Source organism: Canis aureus, chromosome 22 (genome assembly GCF_053574225.1).
Source record: "Canis aureus isolate CA01 chromosome 22, VMU_Caureus_v.1.0, whole genome shotgun sequence".
NCBI lineage: Eukaryota > Metazoa > Chordata > Mammalia > Carnivora > Canidae > Canis > Canis aureus.
In genome coordinates, this window is record NC_135632.1 from 12390263 (window position 1) to 12414820 (window position 24558).

The 24558-nt window shown below is 33.8% G+C and overlaps 1 long non-coding RNA gene across 1 annotated transcript in view; it reads left to right on the plus strand.

Moving 5' to 3' along the window:
* Positions 1 to 445: 445 nt before the first annotated feature.
* The window catches only part of LOC144294302 (uncharacterized), a 91129-nt gene continuing 67016 nt past the window's right edge, over positions 446 to 24558 (plus strand). Inside the window, exon 1 of the long non-coding RNA XR_013361723.1 lies at positions 446 to 504. This is a non-coding gene — a long non-coding RNA (uncharacterized LOC144294302). The remainder of the gene's footprint in view (positions 505 to 24558) is intronic.

Genomic DNA, 24558 nt, shown 5'->3' on the forward strand with positions numbered 1-24558 from the left:
AGTCTCTTCTAAGTACTAAACAGAATTTGAGGAGCCGACCTAAACAGTGGCTGGCGTGTCTCTGTGACTCTTCGTTGTCTTGTGTAACTGGCAACTCCAGAACCTTTGGCCTATGGCAGTGTGGTGGAAGGAATATATCTGGCTCTGCTCCGCCCTGCACACAAATTTGCAGTTGTTGGAAAACCACTGTGTTTCCTAAATGCCTTTGCTTCTTTATTCTCAAAGATTTTTAACAGGCAGACATTTTCAACTCACAGGTCTTTTGCTTGTGACAGAGATGAATAAACACAAGTAAGAGTCAAACAAAGAAACAAAAAACGATTTTGAGCATTTCCCATCATTTGCTCTCCAGCTGCCTAAGAGAAGGAGGGTTTTTGTTGCTGGGACAGCATTACCAGAATCTGGCTTTGCGGGACTGGAGGGGGTGAGAATAGTGGCAATGTAGAAAAGTTGTCAGAATGGTGTAGAGGCTGTGAAGGGAAACAGGGAGAGAAATCTATAAAGGTGAGTGAAAAGGGAAGAAATAGCAACACCTTGAACCCTGCAGATACTTTTGGGAATTTGCAAGCTGGGGGGAAAAAAAGGAAGGGAGACAGGCAGAGAATATACTGCTGCTAGCATGAGAGGGATTTTGGTAGGGAAGCAAGAGCCTGAGAGCACTCAAAGTGGCTTTTCACCACCTCCCTTGGTAGGAGAGATTTGGGGAGAGAAACTTGTTACTTTGAATGTTTTTAGAGTCATCTTTTTGTTTCTTCTGAATGTGACACTGTGCAGTCTCAAGACCTAGAGGTTTTATTAGGATTAAAATTCAACTGCTTCAGCATTTTCTGATGCACATTTGCACAATGTCAGGCATGGGGCTCAGCGCCCTGAGAGACAAAGGGTAAACTGTCCCACCCTCATCCCTCATCCTCTGGCAGTGCCCTCAAGTGGTAGAAACAGACACGTGCATGCACTGCTAAGTGATCCTAATCAATAGTTCTGGAAATAAAGGCAGAAGTCAAAATATATAAGGTACTGGAGAATTTTCAGAGGTACCATTTTTTTGGGGGGGGTGTGAGTTCTTTATTCTAACAGTTTCAATTTAAACCAGTATTCGTTGTGAAATATTTGTCCAGATGAGGGAAATGTTCCAAATGGTTATTGATAGATTAGTTCTTGTCTAAATGCATCATTTGAAAACTCTGTTTCAAGTGGTTTAAAATAACCCTAAATACTGTGGACTATGTAATCAGGAAATGAAAATGATCACTTTGGGCCTGATGGTGTTTTTTTTTCTTCATTCTATCCAGAGAATATTTCTGATTATTAGGTTAAGAAGATGTTTTCAGTATTTTAGAGACTAGGACAAGACTCAAAAGATCAATTGCAATTTTGCTTTTAACTTTCAATGAATGTTGGCTATTAACAAGTTCTTGGCCTTGTTTTCAGAAATTTTTTTGTTTTGTTTTCAGAAATTTCTTGTCTATACTGTCTAATCTGTACGTATTTTCTCTTTCCTCTCAAGAGAAGGTTGTAACTAACGCATCTTTATATATTTTGTTCATTTTTCTCTTTGTCATTTTGTTTCACTGCTGGATATCTTCTACGAAGAACAGTAGTAGTTGGCATACAGGGGTGGCTTAATAAATATTTGTGGCATGAATGGATAAAGTCAATGGAAAAAGTGAGAGACAGACTTTTCTATCCTTCACATTGCCTAGTAGCAGATCCTCAAATATTAAGTGATTTGAATTGATTACCATCAGTTCTAACCAGTTGCGTGAATAGAGATGCACGTCAAAACTAAAGACTGTAACCATCTCTCTTTTACAGTCAATGACTCTCCAGTTGTAATTGGTAGTGTTCATAAGCTCTAGTTTTGCAGCAAAAGTGTCACTGCACCTCAGATTGTCATTTCATCATTGAATATGAGGTTCTCACCTCACTAGCTAGAGAATTTCAGTTGAATTGATCAATATATGCATTTCCAAAATGAGGGAGAGTTGAAGGGAGATCACAATTAGGCAGAGAGCCCTGAGAACAACCTATCAAGGTTTATAATGGTGCTTAAATTCTATCAGGCACACTATAAAACCTATGAAGAAAGTGTTATAAAAAATAATTGGACAAAGGATAGGTATTGAACACAATGATAGAATGACTAAATGTCCTGATATCACCAAACATGATATGGAACATGAAGATTCTGGCTCTAGAAAGTAAAAATTACATTTTAAAAATAAGTACTTGATTTCTAAAGTGTTTTTATAATAAATTTACATTATGAATTAGATATGAAAATCTTAGGGTGATACAAACATTCAAAAATAAGTGCATGCTAACACATAAAGAAGACTGTTTTTCAAATTGGTGAAAATGGAGAGAAATGATAAAAACAGGTCTCTTACCAGCAATCCTAAATTTGATATTCCTAAAACAAATGAATGATCTGACTTGATAAACATGATTTTATCATTTTTGATTTGAGAAATCATAATCATGATTTGACTTCATAAATGATTTTTATCATTTTATGACTCTTTCATTTAACTATAAATAGTATTGCATGAAGTAATAATACACAGTGATTGGGTTCAGTCATATCGCTTGATTTTCATTTCAAAATATGAACTTTGCAACCTATATCCCAGGTCTCTAGAGCATGAGGATTCCTTTCAATCAAAACTCAGAACACCTTTCACTTACTTGTCAGAGTTCTCAACTTGAAATTTGGTCTCATATGGCAGCTGTCAAAGCTTGACAACTGATATTTCAAAGGGTTGACCTAAGGGACATTACAACCATTTATTTCTATAGGTTCTCTAAAATTCTACCTTTCTAGGAGGGCAGACAGACAGCAAGCCAGGTAACTGGACTCTATTATTCTGTTCATAGAAACACTTTCACTGAACTAGGATTTAACATTTTGTCTTAAGGCTTATAATTGGTTGACCTAAGAGAAGGTCATATAATGTTATAGGTATCATCTATTGTAGTGTTTATTTATTTATTTATTTATTTATTTATTTATTTATTTTTTATTGTAGTGTTTAGCATGTCTTATACACAGAACCTGCAAGTTAAGTTCCCTTAAAGGTCGAAGATTTTGTTTTCTTTACTTATCCTTTTATTTTTCTTTTCTGCTGAGTTGTGCTTCTTCAGAATAAGGAGTGCGAGCAAAATTAGCCATTTTCTCTTTCGCCTCAGACACTACAAAGCATATTACTGAGTTTTATGTTCCCTTACTTTCTTTTTCCATGCTTAAGATACTACTAACTCTTTTAAAAATTAGGCAAGATTTATTCTCAAAACAGACACAATCTCAATTGAAATTTGTTTACTCAGATTTTGAAATTTGTGTTTCTAATACAGTAGTCAACCATATATAAATCAGTATTTGTTTTGCTAAAATTTATTCAGTATAAATAACCACCTACACATCATAACAAAAATCATACTTTATCAATACTGTATCCGTAGTAAGATTATCACCATGAGTACACAGTTTGACATCATGAATTGAGCAAGGTTTTAGATTCTTTAGATAAATCTGTGTTCTGGATTCTCCACGAATTAACAGATTAACTGATCTCATCTTGAGCAACTGACCTAAGCCTTTGTTCCTTTATTTGTAAAATACAAATCAGTAACAGCATCTAACAAAAGTTGCCTCAGACATTCTAAACAATATATGGGAGGTAAGTTGACTGGCATTTTAGAATATAGAGCTTCCCTTTCAATACCATCTACTGTGTTCCATAAATAGTAATAACCATATTTTTTATAAAACCATGCTTTCTAAGCATTAAAATAAAATTTGAAAATTAAGCTTTCTTCTTAGAGTTCTGCAAATTCCTTAAAATCATTTCATTGTTCAAAAAGCAAAATAATGTCATTTTGTAACAGAGTTCTGGTAATTGTAGACATTCATATTCCTGGATCTTTGATAAAGGGATAGTTTATTACTTTATAAATCCACATTTTTAAGGTACTTGGCTCTCTAATGTATCCATCAGTTCACTATTAAAGTGAAATCAGGACATTTCACAGGGCAATATTGTAAAGATTTAATCCTAGTGGGTAGTTTTTTGAAATGTAAGCTTCACAACAGAAGACTTGTGAATGTTTACGATGAAATTAATCAGTATTATATGTATTGGATTTTTTCTTAACATAGAAAGTGAAAATGCCTATTTCCAAAATTTCTTATTTATTTTCAAAGATTTTATTTATTTATTTGAGAGACAGAAAGACAGCACAAGCAGGGTCTGGAATGGGCAGAGGGAGAGGGAGAAGGAGACTCTGCACTGAGCAGGGAGCTTGACATGGGGCTGGATAGGACTCCCAGATCATGACCTGAGCCAAAGGCAGCCACTTAACTAACAGATTGAGCCATCCAGGTACACATATAAACTTTCTTTAAAACTACATGAGAGGGATGCCTGGGTTGCTCAGCGGTTGGGTGTATGCTTTCAGCTCAGGGAGTGATCCTGGATTTCTAGGATCGAGTCCCACATGGAGCTCCCTTCATGGAGCCTGCTTCTCCCTCTGCCTGTGTCTCTGCCTCTCTCTTTCTGAGTCTCCCATGAATACATAAATAAAATCTTAAAAAAAAAAAAAAACTACATGAGCATATGTTGACATCTGGAGAAAAATACTTTGGAATTAACTTCTGAAACGATATAAATCAATAAAGCAAGTACTCTTTGAGTATTTATAAAGTTAGGCCCTATTCTTATATCTTATATCATTAATGAATGCTTAAAACAACCATTTGAAGCTTATACTGTCATTATTAAGATATTCTCAAATGAAGAAACTGAGGCACAGAGAGATTTTATAATTTGCCCAGAGCCATACACTTTACAGAAAAAGGACTTGGATGAAACCCAAATCTATCTGACTCAGAACTCTGTGCTCTGCAACAGTAAGCTCTAAATACTCAAAAAATATATAGTTGAGCTCTAAAGATAAGACACAGATGAACAAAGGGACTGGAGTATAAGGTCTTGCTGCTGCTACTTTTTTTTTTTTTTTTTTTTTTTAAGATCTTGCTTCTTCCTCAGTCTGCTAATAACTAGCTGGGGGTTCTTAGGTAAGTTACCTCACCACTCAAAAATTCAGTTCTCTTCTGTATATGATTAGACAGTTGAAACATAAGCTTTCTAAATTCCCATCTGATGTGGTGCATGGGTGGCTCAGTCGGTTAAGTGTCTGCCTTTGGCTCAGGTCATGATCTCAGGGTTCTGGGATCGAGCCCTATGTCAGCTCCCTGCTCAGCAGTGTTTGTTCTTCTTCTTCTGTCCCTCCCCTCTGCTTGTACTCTCATAAATAAATAAATAAATAAATAAATAAATAAATAAATAAATAAATAAATTTTTAGAAAGTCCCATTTGATTATCAAGCTCTATACATCAGATATCTTTGCTTTTACATCATACAAGCTTGGGGGAAAATGTGGTTATGGAAAACAGTTGCCATGTCTTTTCTCTGGTCTATTCCCAATGTTGGGGATATTGTCTTGTAAAATTCATTTTCAACTTCAAGAGAGTTACAGTTGTCCAGAATCACCACCTCTCACCTCACTTGTTATAGTAGATGCTTCCTGTCTTTATTTCTTTGCCTTTTTGTAATGATTTCAGGTGGTCGAACCCTGTTCAAGGTTCTCTGTCCCTCTCTAATCTCCATAACTGACTATTAAAGAATGCCTGTCAAAACTGCTGTATCTATCAACACTAGCACCTGTTTGCCCCAGAAGAAGCCTGATGAAGCAGGGTTTTCTGTTTGTTTTGGTTTTGCTTTATATTTGCAGCCCCTTCTTTCTAGGGCTTAGTCAAATGTGTGCTAGGGAGGGGCACCTGATGGCTGAGTCAGTAGAGCATGTGACTCTTGATCTCAGGGTTGTAGGTTTGAGCCCCATGTTGGGTATGGGATTATTAAGAAACAAAATCTTAAAATATATGTATATATTTTATATATGTGTGTGTGTTTCCCCACATATGCATTAGGGGAAAAGAGTATAAGATGAATGACAGAACTGCCTTGCACTCTAGCCCAAGTCAATTGTCCATGAACTGGTATTTTACACACTCTCTATCCCTTAGTATGAATTTTTATTCCAAATATCCTGATCCTTCCTGTAAATAAGTCCAAAACAAGCCAGTGTCAAAAACTATCCAAATATGCTTAGGACATATCAGTAATAAAATTCTAAAGTGACCACAGTTTGACTAACAAAGATAGAAAACCACCTGTGTTGTGTAGGCAAAAGACTGTCATAAGCCACTATCCTTCCTGGACTGTTACTATGGTTTAGTGATTCAGAATTTGGGCTAAAGTGTATCTATCCATATGAGGCCAATACACACCAGAAAAGGAATGAATAAAACACAGTCTAAAAAGTCAATGTAGTATAATAAAAAATTTGTACTTTGGGATTAGATCTTGGTTACCATCCAAGTCTTTCACTTGCTTGGTGGCTTTGACTCATCTGTGCCTCTGGAGTCTCATCTATATAAAATGGGGATGATTTTATATAAGAGAAAGTTGTGAGCTCTATGCTATATAAAATACATAAAGTGTAGAAATACAATAAATTCTGGTTATTATTATTAACAATTTTACAGAGTATAATTTGAGTAGGTAAAAGGAGAAACAAAAGAGATCATATGATTGGACAAGCAAAGTGCATCAGACCCTATTACCATGATATATAACTTCTCTCCTGAGACAGTTTCATAAACTAGTTATCTCTATCATGTTGCTACTGCATGGGGATGATGAAGGTTTTATTTGTATAAAAATTAGCATTAACATAAATCTATATATTGAATACATTTCAAGTCATAAATACCTCCTTTTACATTCCTGTTAAAACTGAAGTGTGTAAACAGTGTAATAATTTGCCAGTACTGATTCGATAAGAACAAAACACAGTATCAGGCCAATTAGTCATACAACAGCAGTGATCCTGTATCTCTAGAGAGAGTACCACCTATTCCCCAGCCTGTCAGGCAGATCGGAGTGCAGCAGTAAAATTCAACACAGAACTATTACATCTCCATGTACCATCTCAGCCACAGGCATTCTTCTTTGAAACTCTTGTCCAAAGGGATGGACATTTGAAAAAGAGGAAAATTTTTTAGTTCTGCGAAATATTAAAAAGCAGTTTGGAAGACTGTCCTAGGAGCTCCTTCTTAAAATATAACTCTAGTATACCTGAAAGCAGCTCCAGTTATGGGGAGAAGACATCTAAGGTGTCAACTGTCTGAGTTCAATTTTTCAAAAACAAATGCATTAGTGTCTGCAGGCTCTTATAATTTTTGTCTTATTGCTCTATGATTCAGTTATGAATTAATAAAATCTGTACTTCAGGGAGCTGTTGAATATAACTTTTAAAATAAGAGCAACATCCTGTTCAGTTAGCTTTCATTAAAAAATCATCTTTATGATTTATCAAATGTGCCTACAATAATGATTTCCCAAATGCACCAAAATAGAGTATATATGCAATTAACCACAGGAGATGATGCTTTGCAGAATCCTATGAATGTTCTGAATCTAAACTGATTTTTTAACTAAATATTCATATGAAAAAGATTCACTTAAAAAGACAATTTCAATCTGAGCAACATCAGTGAAGCATAAATAAGACCATTATTTCTGCTTTTTGTGTTTGTGAGCCTTGGTATTTCAAATTCTGTGTCTGCACATATAGTACATAAACTCTGTCCTTGGAAAATTTAATATGAATCACAGGCGAATATAGATACTAAGTTTGAAAAAAGATATAGGAAAAAATAGGAAGAAGTCAAAATATCTCTGTTATCATAAAGCCACTCAAAATGTTATTGTTAATGGCTAAAGAAGAATATATTACATCTATATCTCATTTATGAAAATAGATTATTTACTTATGAAACAGCATTGGATACAGATATCCATATTTTCTGTAACAATCTTAATTTTATGTTTTCTATAACTTTGGCTCTATTATATCCTAAATTTTCCAATATTTAGCAAATAAAATCATTTAGTCAGAAGTAGTAATACTTACAAAAATTAGCAAAAGCCAAAGAAAAATGATGGTGTTAATAATTTGAAAATTGGCAAGACAAACTACAAAAATAAATGAAGGTCTATTTTTTCCCTAAATCTGATAAACATGAATTTATAAGATATTGAGGAAAGTCACATGTTTAATATTATTAAAATGCCCATACTACCCAAGGCAATCTATGGATTTAATGCAATCCCTATCAAATTTCTTAACAAACTAGAACAAATAATGCTAAAATTTGCATGTAAATACACACAAAAAGACCCCAAAAGCCAAAGCAATCTTGCAAAAGGAGAATGAAGCTGGAGGTATTACAATCACAGATTTCAAGACATACCACAAAGCTATAGTAATCAAAACAGTATGGTACTAGCACAAAAACAGACATAGAGAGAAACTGAACAGGATAAAGAATCCAGAAATGAACCCATGATTTTATGGCCAATTAATCTACAACAAAGGAGGCAAGAATATACAATGTGGAAGAGTCTCTTCAACAAATAATGTTGGAAAAACTGGATGGCTACATGCAAAAGAATGAAACTGGATCACTTTCTTACCCCATACACAAAAATAAATTCAAAATGGATTAAAGACTTAATATGAGACCTGAAACCATAAAACTGTAAAAGAGAACACAGGTAGTAATCTCTTTGACATTAACTGTAGAAATATTTTTCTAGATATGTCTGCTCAGTCAAGGGAAACAAAAGCAAAATTAGACTATTGAGACTATACCAAACTGGAAAGCTTTTACATAACAAAGGAGACTGTCAACGAAACAAGACAACATACTGAATGGGGAAAGATATTTGCAAATAATATATTCAATAAGGAGTTAATATCCAAAATATATATAGGACTCATACAATTCAATACCCAAAAAACAATCTAATTAAAAATTGGGTGGAAAATAAGAACAGAAATACTTTTTCCAAGTAAGACATACACATGGCTGATGGACACACGAAAATATGTTTAACATCTCTAATCATCATGGAAATGCAAATCAAAACCACAGTGAAATTTCACTTTACATCTGTCAGAATGGAAAAAAAAAAAAAAAAAAAAAACACCCACAATAAATAATGTGTTGCTATGGATGTGGAGACAAAGGAACCCTCCTGCGCTGTTGGTTGGAATGCAAGGTGGTACAGCCACTGTGGAAAGTTTGAAGGGTCCTCAAAAGATTAAAAATAAAAACACCGTATGATTAAGTAATCCCACTACTGGGCATTTACCCACAATAAACAAAACCACTAATTCAGATAGATACGTGCACTTCTATGTTTACTGCAGCATATTTACTATAGCTGACATATGGAAGCAATCCAAGTGTACATCCAGAGATAAATGGATAAGGAAGATGTGGTACACATGCAGACATAAAATGGAGTATTATCTAGCCATAAAAATTTAAATCTTTTCATTATAACAACGTGGATGGATCTAGAGAGTACAATCCTAAGTGAAATGAGTCAGAGAAAGACAAATACCATATGATTTCACTCATATGTAGAATTTGAGAATCAGAACAAACAAACAAAAAAAAAGAGGCAAATAAAAAAACCAGACTCTTAAATATAAAGAACAAACTGGTGATTACCCACAGGGAGATGGGTAGAAGGATGGGTAAAATAGATAAAGGAGATTAAGAGTAAACTTATTTTGATGAGCATTGAGTATGGGATTGTTAAATCATTATACTGTAGACCTGAAACTAATATAACATTGTATGTTAATTATACATGAATCCAAAATAAATAAAGTAAAATATTAGTATTCGACAACATTTACATTGGAAATAAATAAAACCACCCTGAGTTAAATTTATTATCCTTCCTCTTCTTCCACCCCTACTTCTTTTCCTTTCTCTTTTTGATAAATGTTTTCATCTGCTTTTCTCACCATAATGTCAACTCTTCAGAGGTGGGGATTCCTCTTTTTCGTCATTTCTATTTCCTTCTTGCATTTGATATGATGTATAGAGAAGCCACTCACTAATTTTTGTTGAATAAACATATAGGTAACTGAACAAATTATTTTTTATTGGTTGGTATGCCTACTATGTGTCAGATACTGTACTAGACAATATGTACTTATTTCAATGACAAAAACAATGCAATTCATATACTCCTTCCGTTTTATAAATGGGAAAACTGGACTGCAAAAGCTTAACTAACTTGCCCATAATCTCCCATTGCTGGGAAGTAGCATAAGCAAAGTTTGAACTAAGCTCTTTCTACAGCTAAAGCATGCTCATGCACCGGCATATCATGCCACATTAAACCTGATCTCCTTTGATCTCCCCATTATGGAAATATAATGAAGTCAAGGGTCTCTATCACAAAATCTTCAGTTTGACCTGCCAAATGCACCAGAATAGAGACATAAATCAGAATAAAGTAAATCATATGGGTGATTGATATGATTCCACATTGACAGAATAACTTAGTTAAAAATATGTTGGTGTCAATTTAAAGGGCTGCCACATGAGGGGAAAAAAATTCATTTCAAATACACATTACTCCAAGAATATTTCAGATGATTCCAAACACTTACATAATATATCAATACAGAATCAAGTAATTTAATAAGAAAGCATAGATAGAGAATTTGATAGAATTGAGAAAAATATTGGTCTGAGAAATGTATACTATTAAGAGTGCATTAGTCAGAGTTTAGCAAGGCAGATAATATTATAAAAATTTGGCCTTCAGAGTAGTGGAAGGAGTTGGGAAAGTTATACAAGAGGGATTCTGAGAATCATAGGAGTTGCTAAATCGCTTCTCAGTTTATCTGAAGTGCTAGTGTGAGTTAACAATTTGCCCTTCAGCCAAGACTACCAGGAAAATAACTTGCTGCACAAGTTAGCTATTTTACTTATTGCACACCAAGGGGGTGCCCTAGCAAGAGGGTATTAAAAGTGAATTATTGTAAGATTTAGCTTTGTGTTAGGCAGTGTTATGCAAATAGGTATTTACTCTGAAAATAAGGAGAATCCAATGATTTGTATCTTACTAAATCTTTTTGAGAAAAAGGGAAAACTAGTCCAGTGATAAAAACTATGATTGGCAAAGAGGCAACAATCACTCATATTAGCCAGTATTAAGGGACATTTGATTATTTTTGTAGTTAGGACTATGTTCTTGTTTTCCGTTCAAACGTGATTAAGGAGTGGTCTTGTGTTTGTTTTGATCCACCAGAGTCACAGTGACTTTTTTTTAAGATTTTATTTATTCATGAGAGACACAGAGACATAGGCAGAGGGAGAAACAGGCGCCTCACAGGGAGCCTGATATGGGACTCGATTCCCAGACTGGGATCACGCCCTGAGCCAAAGGCAGATGCACAACCGCTGAGCCACCCAGGCGTCCCACAGTGACCTTCTCTAATGTTGATGTTTATGAAATATTAATATTAAAGAGGAGAATACCAAGACCTTGCTGTGAGTTCCGGGCCAATTCCCAGATGTTAAAGGCTCTTTTCTCCTTATCCATAGCTTACAGAGAAATCCAAAGCATGACCATGAAGGAAAGTTCATGAAAAAAGTTTAAAGTAGAACTACTACTTCTGTGGTTCTGTGGACAAAAATCTGTTGGTGGATCTGCGCCCTGCTGGAAGTCAGTTGTAGCCATCATCAGACATGAAGTGTAAGAGAGAGCAAAGATGTGTCCAGGCACCACTGTTCTGAGATGGAAAAGTTGTCATTCCGTTTACACAGTAAGAAACTGAGTTATAGAGACCTTAAGTCACTTGCTCGTGGTCACCTACTTCTAACTAGAGGCACCAGGATTCAAAGAAGCAGTCTTGAAAAATCCATAGTCTTAACTACTGGTTTCTGCTAGATCTCAAAACAACAAATGCATTAAAAGATAGAATCACTGGTGCTTGGAAAAATTCCAATAAATGTAAAATATTTTAAAAACTTCTATCCTAGTCTATCAAAAGTTGGGAAGACCACTGTTGCAGAGAATGCCTTAAGGAGGAGAGCCTTCAGGTATACTGCTGGGCTGGCAATGAGTTACCAAAGTCTTTAGAAGGTCATTGTCCTTATCTGGGCATTTTACATAACATAGCAACTTTGCCTCTACAAATTGATCTTAAATAAAATAAAAAGCAGTTGAAATAAAAGCATCAGTGTGTAAAGAAAAAGAAAAAAAGCAGATATATGAGTATTTATATTATTGATAATAACATAAAATGGGAAACAATTTGTATGTCCATCAACAGATGAACAACTTGCAATATAAATTCTATCAAGTATTATGCAGCTGTGCAAATAATTAGATTTTTTATATGAATCTAGAAAGATATTTATGATAAATTCATATTTAAAAATGACTCAATGTTCATAGTGAAATCCCATTTTTAAACCAAAACAAGCAATGTTTCTCCAAGTATATTGATATTAGCATGAGCAAATAATGGAAGGATACATGCCATACTGTCAACATTGCTAACTTCAGAATAAAGAATGGGAAACGCAAGGAGTGCACCGAAAGAAGCATTATTAGTTTGTGCTCATCTTTATTTATATTTCTGGATTTTTTAATTTATTATTTTGAGCACATAGAATTTTTGCAACGAAATAAATAAAGAATGCTTCTGAGGAGGATAAAAGAATTTGATATTCCTTAAAAGTTTTTAAAAATTTTTACTGAAGTGGGAATTGATAAAGAAAAAAATTGTTCTGATGAAAAGAATCCTTCACATTAATAGAAATTTTTGTGATGGAATTGGAATCTTATAAAATATTCTAAAACAACTTGATACTGTACAATTTCACTCCATGGAAACCTTTAGGCTTTGCAAATATATAATGATCTCTATAAAAACATAGCAACACAAGAGAAATTTGAGTTGTTATATGTTCACAATATGTACATCTACGTAGAGATAGATATTTTTGTTTTCTCATTTCCTTTCTGTTCCAGCAACTATAAATTTTATGTTGGCCTCAGACTCTACAACAGGTGACTTTAAAAAATAGCTGTAGTCTAAATATGCTTAAGGGAATCAGAATTCTTTTTAGGATGTATCCATTTACAGAACCTAGGGAGGTCCTTTTTTAATGCAATATTTGTATTTTTGACATAGTTCTATTATGAAGACTAACATATAAGATGTTTAACTGGGTAATGATGTGTTCTTTAGGTCACTGCCTCTCAATTTAAAAAATAATGCTCAGTCATACATAATCAGTATTGTATAATATCCATACCTTGCAGCTGCTTGCGTAATTAGACACACTGAATAATAGCTATCAAAGGACAATATTCAGATCACTTCCCTCCAAGAGAAATAGAGAGGGGAGAGAGAGAGAGAGAGAGAAAAGAGAGAGATAACACTTGGAAGCCACTGTGAAAAATTAATTTTCTAAGTATTTTTAATTCCAACATCTGAACTTGTATTTGAGGCACAAGTATTAATATTATGCAAAGTGTGTGTGTGTATAGTACTCAAATATAACCTCCATTTTACTTAAATAAAATTCATCTGATTGAGTGGTACATTTAGTTAAAGTGATAGCCAATTTGGTGAAAATGATAATGGGCCAGGGCGAAAGCTCATTTTAGTAATCTTATGGCTATCTTTGTAATAATATTAAGCCACACAGTGTTTTAAAAGGACCTAACTATAAGTCAAATGTTTTGGCAATTAGACATTGTCATCTCATACATACACCTCTCTTATTTACCTTCTATAATGCCCCTCTAAAAAGCATTAATTTATAAAGTTATAATAATTACAAATGCATTTTCTTTTAAAAATCTATATATGAAGTCACTTTTCAAACATGGAACGCTTGTCATTTGACTGAAACGACCAATTTAACAAATAACGCATGGGGGATTATTAGGTCCTTTGAACATAGAATAGTTAAAATATCAAAAAAGGGTGTTCTACTAGAGCCTAATATATTATAGAGCTGTTGTACTGATAGAACCAGAAGTATATTTGCAAAATATATCCACTGAGAATAACTTCATGTCAAGGGTCAAATTTGCCATACTGTTAAGATTTTAAGGTAACCTTGTCCCATCTGAAATGCAAATACTCTCAGACCTGGTGGCCCATTCATTATGATGGTTCTTGAGCTCTGTTACAAGAGACAGCCAATGAAAATTATCTATTAACCTACTTGAAAAAAGCCATACATAATTAATGTCTGCAGATAAATAGCATTCACATTTTGACAAGGAGCATCAGTGCCAATAACTCTTCCACCCAGACAGTTTTATGTGTCTTCTCTTCACTAATTACCATTTTGGAAAGCTTTCAAGTGATATGTCTTATTATGGTAGAATAGTTTTCTGATAAAGTTCTGATATATGTGTCCTTATTTAAGGTGAATTCTAAGATGGCTGGGGTGAAAGTTAACAAAGTCAAGTGTTTGAATTTATAGATATATCCAGTTTGAAGGACTCCACTTCGTTGAAATATACCTAGAGGCAAGAAGCCCACTACCTATGGATGTTATTTGCTCCTTTAGAATTTAGTATCAAAAGACAACTTATGATGTAGGTGTGAATGCATTTTTCTTAAATATTTTACTCTTTAACGTTCAGAGCTAGTATTTTATCTTCACGCACTTGATTTTTATAACCTCATAAGAGATGGCTACTTGTGTGCAAAGAGATTCCAACATAAGATTAAAATTAAACAGTGACTGAAGGAAAATTGTAAGAAGTTATTTTCCTTTTTAACCTTTGGGAAATAAAACACTTGAGCCATGAATAAGCCATGAATAAGAATGGCCATGAATAAGAATATTTAATTCTGCCCCAAATTTGGCAAAACATGGTTTGTCTATTGCATTCACTTCTTACCTTACCTCTTCAAAATTTATGCCTTTTTCTGAAATGGTTTTTGCAAATCCATTAATGTATCAAATAATAAATCTAGTATAAGTCAGATTGTAGTGTATATTATTCTTTTCGTTGGCTGTTACATTATTCTACTACAAGAAATTCCTAGATACATCTTATTAGTACTTATCTATTTTAGTTTTTCTGATGCTCACAGACAGCTCCTATTGAATCCTATTCTATGGTTTATCCATATCCATATCTATTATCTATTAGTAGGATATGCACATCTTGACAGCTAGACTGAATTCAGCCACCTGAGTACCACTTAATGACACGTCATAAAATGCTTCATAATTTAATGAGATCGTTTCTTGTTTTTATCTTATCATAATGATATATCATAACAATTTATGTTAGATCATTAAAGTGTTGTAGTAGATTCAACTGCAAATCTCAAGTCTGTCAAAATATCAGTTGTTAAAAAGGGTAAGCTGACAGAGTTTCTTATCTTGAAAAAATACAGCCTGAAATGTGGACTATGTCAAGATTCAAGGACATTTTGATTCTTATGAAGAATCAATGATTTTTCATGATTCTTATGAAGGCCAAACGTATCCTAAGAAGTAGTCAAGTACATTTCAAAAGAAAAAAGTTTGATTGCTTTTTTAAATATGATATACTTTATAGAGCTTTATATGTTGATAAAGTCTTTATAAATTCTTGTGGTAATAATTTAAATGACCATAAAGGAAATTATTTCTTTTAGCAATATGCAGGCTTTCTTATATTTCTTAAATATTCCTAATGAATATATATACATATAAATCTATATCAAAATTGATATAAAAAGAAATAACAGGACAATGCTAATTTCATCACTTTGACTTCTATATTCATTCATTCACTGATATCTTGAGTCAGATATCTGACTCACACATTTTAGTAAACCAAGTAGGAATTTATCTAGCAAGACTTACAGAAACACAATAAATAAGAGCTGTCAAACAAATGAAGAGTGTAAAATGAGCATAATTCTATCTTAATTTTAAAAAAATACAGATAAAGCTAAACAATGTACATTTATTTGTATTTACATAAATTAAAATACTTGCCCAAAACAAGATAATGGTTCTATGTGTGGAGAGAAAGGGATGTGTGATGCAGAGTATGGTACCCATATATTTATATAAAATCAAAATTCAGTTTATGTGTATGTGTGTTTTAGATATTCTTTGATGCAGTTGATATATTTCATAATAAATTTCAAGTAAATTTTCATTAAAATGAAAAACTTGTATTAATGCTATATAATATCTATGATTGATGCTGGCCTACCAGGTGGCCTCAGGATAGCATAGTAGTATTATAACCAGAGAGGTGTGTTAGTTTCTGTTGCAAAATGTTAACACGTTCCTCATTTCCTTTTGAGCCCTAACCATCACTGTCCTTAAAGACTGCTCAAGGTAACTTAAGCCTTCTTTTTAGGACTTCCACAACTACCACACTGTTTGAGCCACCATAATCTCTTACCTAGATTTCTCCATTAGCTCTTTGAGTGTTTCTTTCTACCCTTTCCCTCTCCATTTTATTTCCAGAGCGGAAGCAAAAATAATTCTTTTAAACATTACCAGATTATGTGACTACACTGCTCAAAACCCTCCAAAAGCTCCTCATTCTCCTCAGAAAATATATGATAATCTTTACAATGGCTATAGAACCAGGAGTAACAATCTTTTTTCTATAAAGGACCAGAGAGTAAATATTTTAGGCTTTATAGATCTTTGTTCCAACTATTCAACTCTGCCGTTGTTGTATCACAAAAGCAGCTGTAGGCTATATGTAATCAAATTGGTGTGTCCTGTGTTTCAATAAACTTTATTTACAAAAAGAGTCTACAAGCCAGATTTAGCTCATAGGTTTTTGTTTACTGACTCCTGTCATAGATCATCTGAAACCTTGTCTCTGTGACGTCATTTCTTATTATTCTTCTCCTCTTTCATACAGCACCAACTAAAGGGCTCCCCAGTGTTACTAAATTACAAAACATAAACCTACTGTAGGGTCTTCATTTGGGTTGTTTCTCTTCTTGGAATACTCTTCTTCTGTATATCCAGTTGGTTAAAATCCTTCATCTTTTCAATTCTTTGCTCATATCACACCCTCTCAATGATACCTAACCTAACTGCCATTATTTAAAATCTCAACTAATCCTCATCCCCAGAACTCTCAATCTCTTATATCTTGGCTTCCCTTTTTTGACTACTTTTTTTTTTTTTTTTACTTCCTTTTATTTGACTACTAAAGAAACTCAATCAGCAGTTCTAAGCTTGATTTGCAAAATTGTGGAACTTTTCACAGTAACGAGTATTTCATGACTTTTTCTTGTATAGCTCTGTAGTATTTTTTGTTTGTTTGTTTAAGATTTTATTTATTTATTCATGGGAGACACTGAGAGAGAGAGCCAGAGACAGAAGCAGAGGGAGAAGCAGGCTCCAGACAGGGAGCCCCATGTGGGACTCAATCCCTGAACTGCGGGATTATGCCGAGGCAAAGGCAGTTGCTCAACTGCTGAGCCACCCAGGCCTACCTTTGCAGCATGTTTTATATTCTAAAACAGGTTTATAAAAATGAGATGGTGAATTCCTATGCTATAGCAGTCAACAGAGTAAATATGAATATCAATCTAATGAGATCTATCTGGGTATATTAAAATATCTTAGTAAGAAGTGCATACTGCCAACGAGACTATGTCTATTTACTATTTTTATTTCTAATATATACTATTAGTATATAATTTCAATGAGAAACAAGTGAAATGAGTGTATATTTCCTTTGTTTGCATGTGTGTTTGTATATTTATATAGATGCAATTACACAAACTTCTGTGAAATGCTGGGATTCTTCTCTGTATCACTCTATTTTTTAGAGAGTATTTCTATAGAATTGCTTAAAAACATAAAAAAAATCTTAAAAGTTTGGAGTTAAAATGATTAAGTCAAAGAGATGCTAAGATTACTAAGAAATAATGTTAAAATAACTGAGAAATGAAAACATTTCTGTATTTCCACGTTCCTGTATTGATTCTCCTCCAGACCAAATGGATCAATTAATATGAAATTGTTATAGAACCATGGCCTATTAAATATACAGAAGAACATGCACTTGCTTAGCAAGCATTTAGGGATTTTCAAATTAAAGATGGTTGTAAAATTAAATTATACATATTAACTTCATTTGGATGAATTCTCCTCCCTTCCCATTAGACTTTTATCAAAGGGTTTTACTCAATTAAGTGAAGATTTCTCTGTAGTTCCATGGTTATACTTCACCCCATGTCAAAATCTCAAATCACGTTTATACAGGCGGGCTTCCTTATGGTATTACCATTTCATTAAGGGAAGAATTAGAAAAATATAATAATATATATATACACAAATATATATTTTCATATATTTACTTAAGATGATTTTTTCATTAAGGGTTTTATATCAGAGTGAATATTTTTGTTTTTCTTTTCTTTTTTTTAATATCAGATGGATGACAATAGCTGCTATAGTCTTGGTGGCTCTTGGAAATATCTGATTCACAACCAGAGAAAGGAGAAATTACTCATCTATATCTTTGTGTAACTTGTTTATATAGTTTCATAGCAAGGCTTGTTTTTCATTCTTAAAAATATTTTTTGTAAATTGTCAATTTTTTCATGTATGATTTCATTTGTGCTCCCCTTCATGCTAATATACGTGACATATTATATCTTCTTTATTACTAGAACATAGCTGGTTGCATAAGAGAAGAACAGAAGAGAAATACCAAATCAGTCTCCCTGAAACACCATACAATAATAACAGTATTACTTAACAATTCAGATATCAAGTGGTTTGAAGTACAAGTGATATTCAACATCTTTTATAACCAGCCTGGTCAGAAAAAGGCAGGCCACTGAGTATTACCTGTTGAACATTACCTATAGATGGAAAATCCCCTTGGATCACCAACAACATTGAATAGGCAGCTGTTTTAATGCTATTTCAGGTGAAGGTTGTGAATCTAATTCAACAATAAAATTTATACACATTTTATTAGAATACAGTAATAATAATAGCTATTGTTCATTAAGTGCTTACCTTGTCACAGGGACTCTAAATATATTATTATCTTTAATGATATTACACCTGATTTGAGCCCAAGTGGAATGACTCTAGAATTCATATTTTTAACAACTACCAGTTATCCTCCTTCTTTATAGACTGGGAGACCAACTTCATTAAATATCCTATCTTTCTTTCTATAAAATGGGGATAATAACATAAATCTCATAATATTATTGGAAACAAAGTACCAAATAGGGTCCCTGACACATAGTAGATCCTAGAAAAATGGCAGTTTACCTCTAGTCTCATAAATAAATATATTTAATGAAAACATAAATGAGTCATTTTCCATGCATGCTGGAGAAGTGAGCTTATTATGATTCATTTGCTTTAACAGGTTTATTATTATCTGTTTTTTATTTTGCTTTCTTTTTGTAAAGAGATACCAGGTCTTCACTATGACAATCAAATACCCAGAAGAGAAATACCAAAATATACCAATAACATTCGAAATAACTAAAAGAATACATGCCATCTATTAATACACACCACTCTACTTAGTTTTATGATGACCCAGACATCATATTATTTGTTCCCCGTACATTATTCTCATTTAGTCTTGAAGACCAGTGATTCTCAGTAACTGATATTAATATTACAGATACAGAAACTGAGGCATAGGTGATTTGGGAAATTTACATATGAGCCCATCACTATGAAGTAGTGGAAAATCAATTCTGTTGACTCAAAAACCCATGATTTTAATAATCAAGGTTTTTGATCAAAGTTTTCTTACTACCTAGCAGCAAAATATTAAAATTTCAGTTAATTACCCTTATATTTTTATTACTCCATTTTAATACTATCTCAATATAGAAATTAGTTTGAAATATTTTTCATCTAAAAATGTACAATTATGTGTCTAATTGCATTTTGACATACATTCTAAAAATATAGGAAAATGTCTCATGACTTCATTTAATTTTTTACCTGATTTGGTGTTGTAGTATAACACAATGGAATATTAATTGCCAGAATCATACCCTTTTCTGTACTTTTAAAACTAGCATGCATTCCCGATATTGTAATACTTGTGGCTAAATTGGTTTCCAAGTTCCCACTAGCTGGTATGATTCACTTACTTTGCACATTACTAACATCAGTGGTTTGAATACAAATGGGTCATTTATTCCCTGACAATAATTTTTTACATGTGTTGTTGAACTCTAAGCATTTCTGCAAATTAACTGTAGAAGAAAACACAGCAGTTTGGGAGAAATGTCCAGAGAGCTATGTAGCTTTTAAAGACAGTAGTTATAAATTATTGTTTTCTTTTTTTTTTTTACCTAGAATCTCTCAGCACTATCTCATATCTATCGCACAAATTGTTTTTCTGTCCTTGAAACCAGGTTCTTCTGTATCTCTCCATAAATTATATGATTGTAGCCACCCCTTCCCCTCTTTCCATGGTATAACAGTTTTCAGCTTCCATCTTTTAAAATTCTTAATTCCTATGATTTACTTTTATTCAGCTATTTCTCCTGGATCACGATGACTCCAAATGGCTTGATGACAATCAACACATTAGAAATCTCTCTTGCAACCATGATAAGTGTTTCTATAAAATATTCCTCATCCAGTAGGTGAAAGACTTGCCTGCCATGCCAGGACAGGGTTTCTTTTCTTGGAAGAGGCATGTGTTCATCTATTCTGGGTCTGCATTTATAAACAATATGACCACACTCAGTTGTTTAACATTTAACAGTTTTAAAGAGCCTCCATGTACATATTCACAGTGTGACAAATTATTTCTAGACCTAGATACTATATAACAATCAAATAAATAATACATATTTTTTTTTCATTTTACCTTTCCAACAAGTCTGGCAAGAAGGCAGGGAAGGTATTAATAGTTATACTGAACACATGAGAAACTTGAGGCTCAAAGATGTTAGATAAATTTTCTCAAGGTTTCATAATTAGTAAATGTTAGATGTCATATAGACAGCTCTTCTGAATCAGGAGCAAGCCGCTAGCCTATCTTTACTTCTATTATCTTATGCATTGAGAGACACTACAGCTAAGAATTAAAAAGTTCCTGAGGTCAAACAGCTTAGATTCTATCTCTGATCCTGCTGGATTTCTCTAGTTGTGTTAATTTGGGCACTTAACTGCTTTGTGACTCAATTTATTGTAAATTTGACATGACAGTGTTTGGCCATATAAATTAGGAATAATAAATCTTGACTCACTTAGTTTAGGATGTTCACTTTCTAGATAAAATTGTGTACCATACAACAGTGAAGGAACACATGAATTACTTTAGAGTCGGTAAGTCCCAAGAAAAAATGAATGCCTTACACAAGTATGGACTAACCATGTTCCAACATGGTTAGGAGAGAAGGTATCAGGGGACCAGAAAGCAACAACAACAACAACAGAACAAAAACAAAAAAAAAAATCTTAAAGAAGAAGGAAGAAACTCAGATAGTATTGAATATCTTAGGTAACTCCACAAAGCGAACTCCTACCCAACACATGTCCTGAAAAAATTGAGAAATAAGACAAGGGAGTGGCAGTAGAGACCAAAAGATCATCTTTATGAGTGACAAACAAACAAGCAAATAAACATGGAGCCATAGCGGAATGTAAAGCAAAAATAGATCTGTTAACTGAATCCAGACTTAGGCTGATTTAAAAACCTACACACAGATATGCTCCCATACTCCTAATAATGAGGGGAATGTACAGAGAATCTGCCTCTAAAGAAGCATCAAGAAAAGGCTTGCTTCCTGCAGTCTGTTGGGTCCCAGGAGGGAGAAAGGGCAGGGATGAGTCAAACATGCCAGTTTACTCCTTCCAAAATATTGGTGGAAAAATAAGATCACTATATAAGCCCCGTAATAGAGAAGCAGACAATAAATAATAGAAACATCTGAGGTACGGAAGAAAGGTTTCCCAATAAAAATTTAAAAAATGCAAACCCCACAATAACAAAAGGCAACGTTTGAGCAATAAATAAGTAAATGCAACAGAGAAAACTAATCACAAAAAATTCTTAACTATTAGAATGTGCTGCATTCCTATTTCAGACATGTTAGATGTTCAAAGTAAAATATTCATTTTAAATTCTGATGATAGCACTGTACAAAACGTCTTCCTTCAAAGTAGGAAAATCAGAGAAATTTAGTTTTTGCCTGTCATAAAACTAATACATGAAAAAAATGGGAATAGTATTCCAAGAAGCATGACTCCAATTTCTCAGCAGGAAATAACACACATTTCAGCAAAACAGAATTCTCACATTAACTTAAATATCAAACTATCATCCAAATTACTTGTAAAGCAGAATACAAAACTAAAGAGCACCTGATAATCCAAATGGAAAATAATGATAGCCCGATGTCTTTTCCATTATAAGAATATATTCAAGTGCAGTTTCCAAAAAAAGATAAAATCGTGATCTCATGCAAATGTAAAATGTAAATGTAGTCATGTCAAAGATTTTATTCTGCTAATTAATTAGGCCACTAGTAAGATGCTTAAAATGGTTCAGAGGGCAGCCCGGGTGGCTCAGCGGTTTAGTGCCGCCTTCGGCCCAGGGCCTGATCCTGGGGGCCTGGGACCGAGTCCCACATTGGGCTCCCTGTGTGGAGCCTGCTTCACCCTTTGCCTGTGTCTCTGACCCTCTCTCTCAATTTCTCTCTCTCTCTCTCTCTCTCTGTGTCTCTCATGAATAAGTAAATAAAATCTTTTTTAAAAAATGGTTCAAAGATCATTTGACAAGCTAGGTGTATAAGGACAATTCATCCAAAAAAAGGATATAATTGCTAGATTGGATTATTTTTAAGATGGTTAATATCTAAAAGAGCCATAAACCATAATCTTTGGTGTTTAATCTGTTGCATGGCACAGAAATTATTTGCATCTTTACTACACAAAAACTTACAATTTGACTTCCGCCCTGCCCTTTATGGATATGAAAATTGTCCACTAAATAAAAAGTCAAGTCCATGCTGCAGTAAAACAACATCCAGGAACCTCTTTCGCCTGTTTCCAAATTTCAAATAAATATTCTAATAGATATATGTAAACACTTGCTACTTGCTATTAGAACTAAATTTTTCTCTTGGTCACTCACAGCTATCTATGCCACCAGTTCAGTACTGAAAACACACGGAAAATTATTCCTCTTTGGCCACTCACTTTTTAAATTATGCCATTGTTTCAGTCATATTCTATGATGTCACTTATTGAATTGCAGTTGTTTCTTGTTTGTTTGTTTGTTTTTACATTTCCTCTCCAGATTACCTGACTTGACTGGTTTGGATTGGATTACATTTTTTTCTAATTTATTAGCTACATAAAAAGAAACATCTAATTCAAAATAAAACTGAAAAGATAAAACCAAGCAAACAAAATTTCAAAATGCATGAATTCTTTCCTAGGACTTCGGTATCCTAGCCCGTAGACTTTCCATGGGCCGCAGTCAATATCATTGCCATTGGCTGCAAAATAAGAATCCAATGAACAGTGGACGGGGGATAGCCACAGGCAGGTCCTAGCCGACTCTTTGGAGAGTCTACTCTAGGGTAACATCCAAGCCAGCCATAGTCTGAGTTTCTTCTACCTGCTTAAAATCTCTTTATTCTTCTCACATTTCCCCAAACATGTCTTATTTCTTTTTTTTTTTTTTTTTATTTATGATAGATATGATAGAGAGAGAGAGAGAGGCAGAGACATAGGCAGAGGGAGAAGCAGGCTCCATGCACCGGGAGCCCGACGTGGGATTCGATCCCGGGTCTCCAGGATCGCGCCCTGGGCCAAAGGCAGGCGCCAAACCACTGCGCCACCCAGGGATCCCTTATTTCTTTTTCTTAACTGTGCTGATGCAGTTCCTGTGTCATTTTCTCACTTCTCTTATCTACTCTCTAATCATAACTATCAAATGTCCTCTCCATTACGGAGATGGTCCCGTTCTTCTGGTCATTTCTCCTTTAATACTCCCATAACCTTTAACATACCTCTGTTAAACACACACACAAACACAATTATTTAATTTTTTTATAATTAGTTGTTTACATATCTATCTTCCAATGCCTTTTGCACAAATATAGTTAATATAAAATGAATGAATCAATGACTGAGTATAGATGGAGTATTTAGTAGAAAAGACATTCGCAAATTAGCATAATTATAATTTATCATGCTTGACTTGTGGACCAGGTATAAGTTAAGGGATTTATAAAAATTTTTGTCTTATGAGGTCTAATCCCTTTTATTGTTCAAGATTCTGTTCAGAGGTGACTTTTTTCAGGATCATGTATTATCTGCCAAGGGAGTATGTCTAGACGTTATTGGGATGATAGGGTTGGTAGAGAAGTGCATGATGCTAGAAGAGTGGTGAGAAAACAGAAGCTGGAATAAAGAACGTAGTGTTTTGTTTAGTGGAAGCACTAACAGAAATTGTCAATTAGGCACATTGATTATTTATATTCAGAATAGCTTAAAGCAATTCCAAACAGAAATGCTTTCTCAAAGTCTCATAGTTCCTATGATAAATTTTCCTGTACTAGATGCTACATTCCATGCAGGAGCCATCCATCTA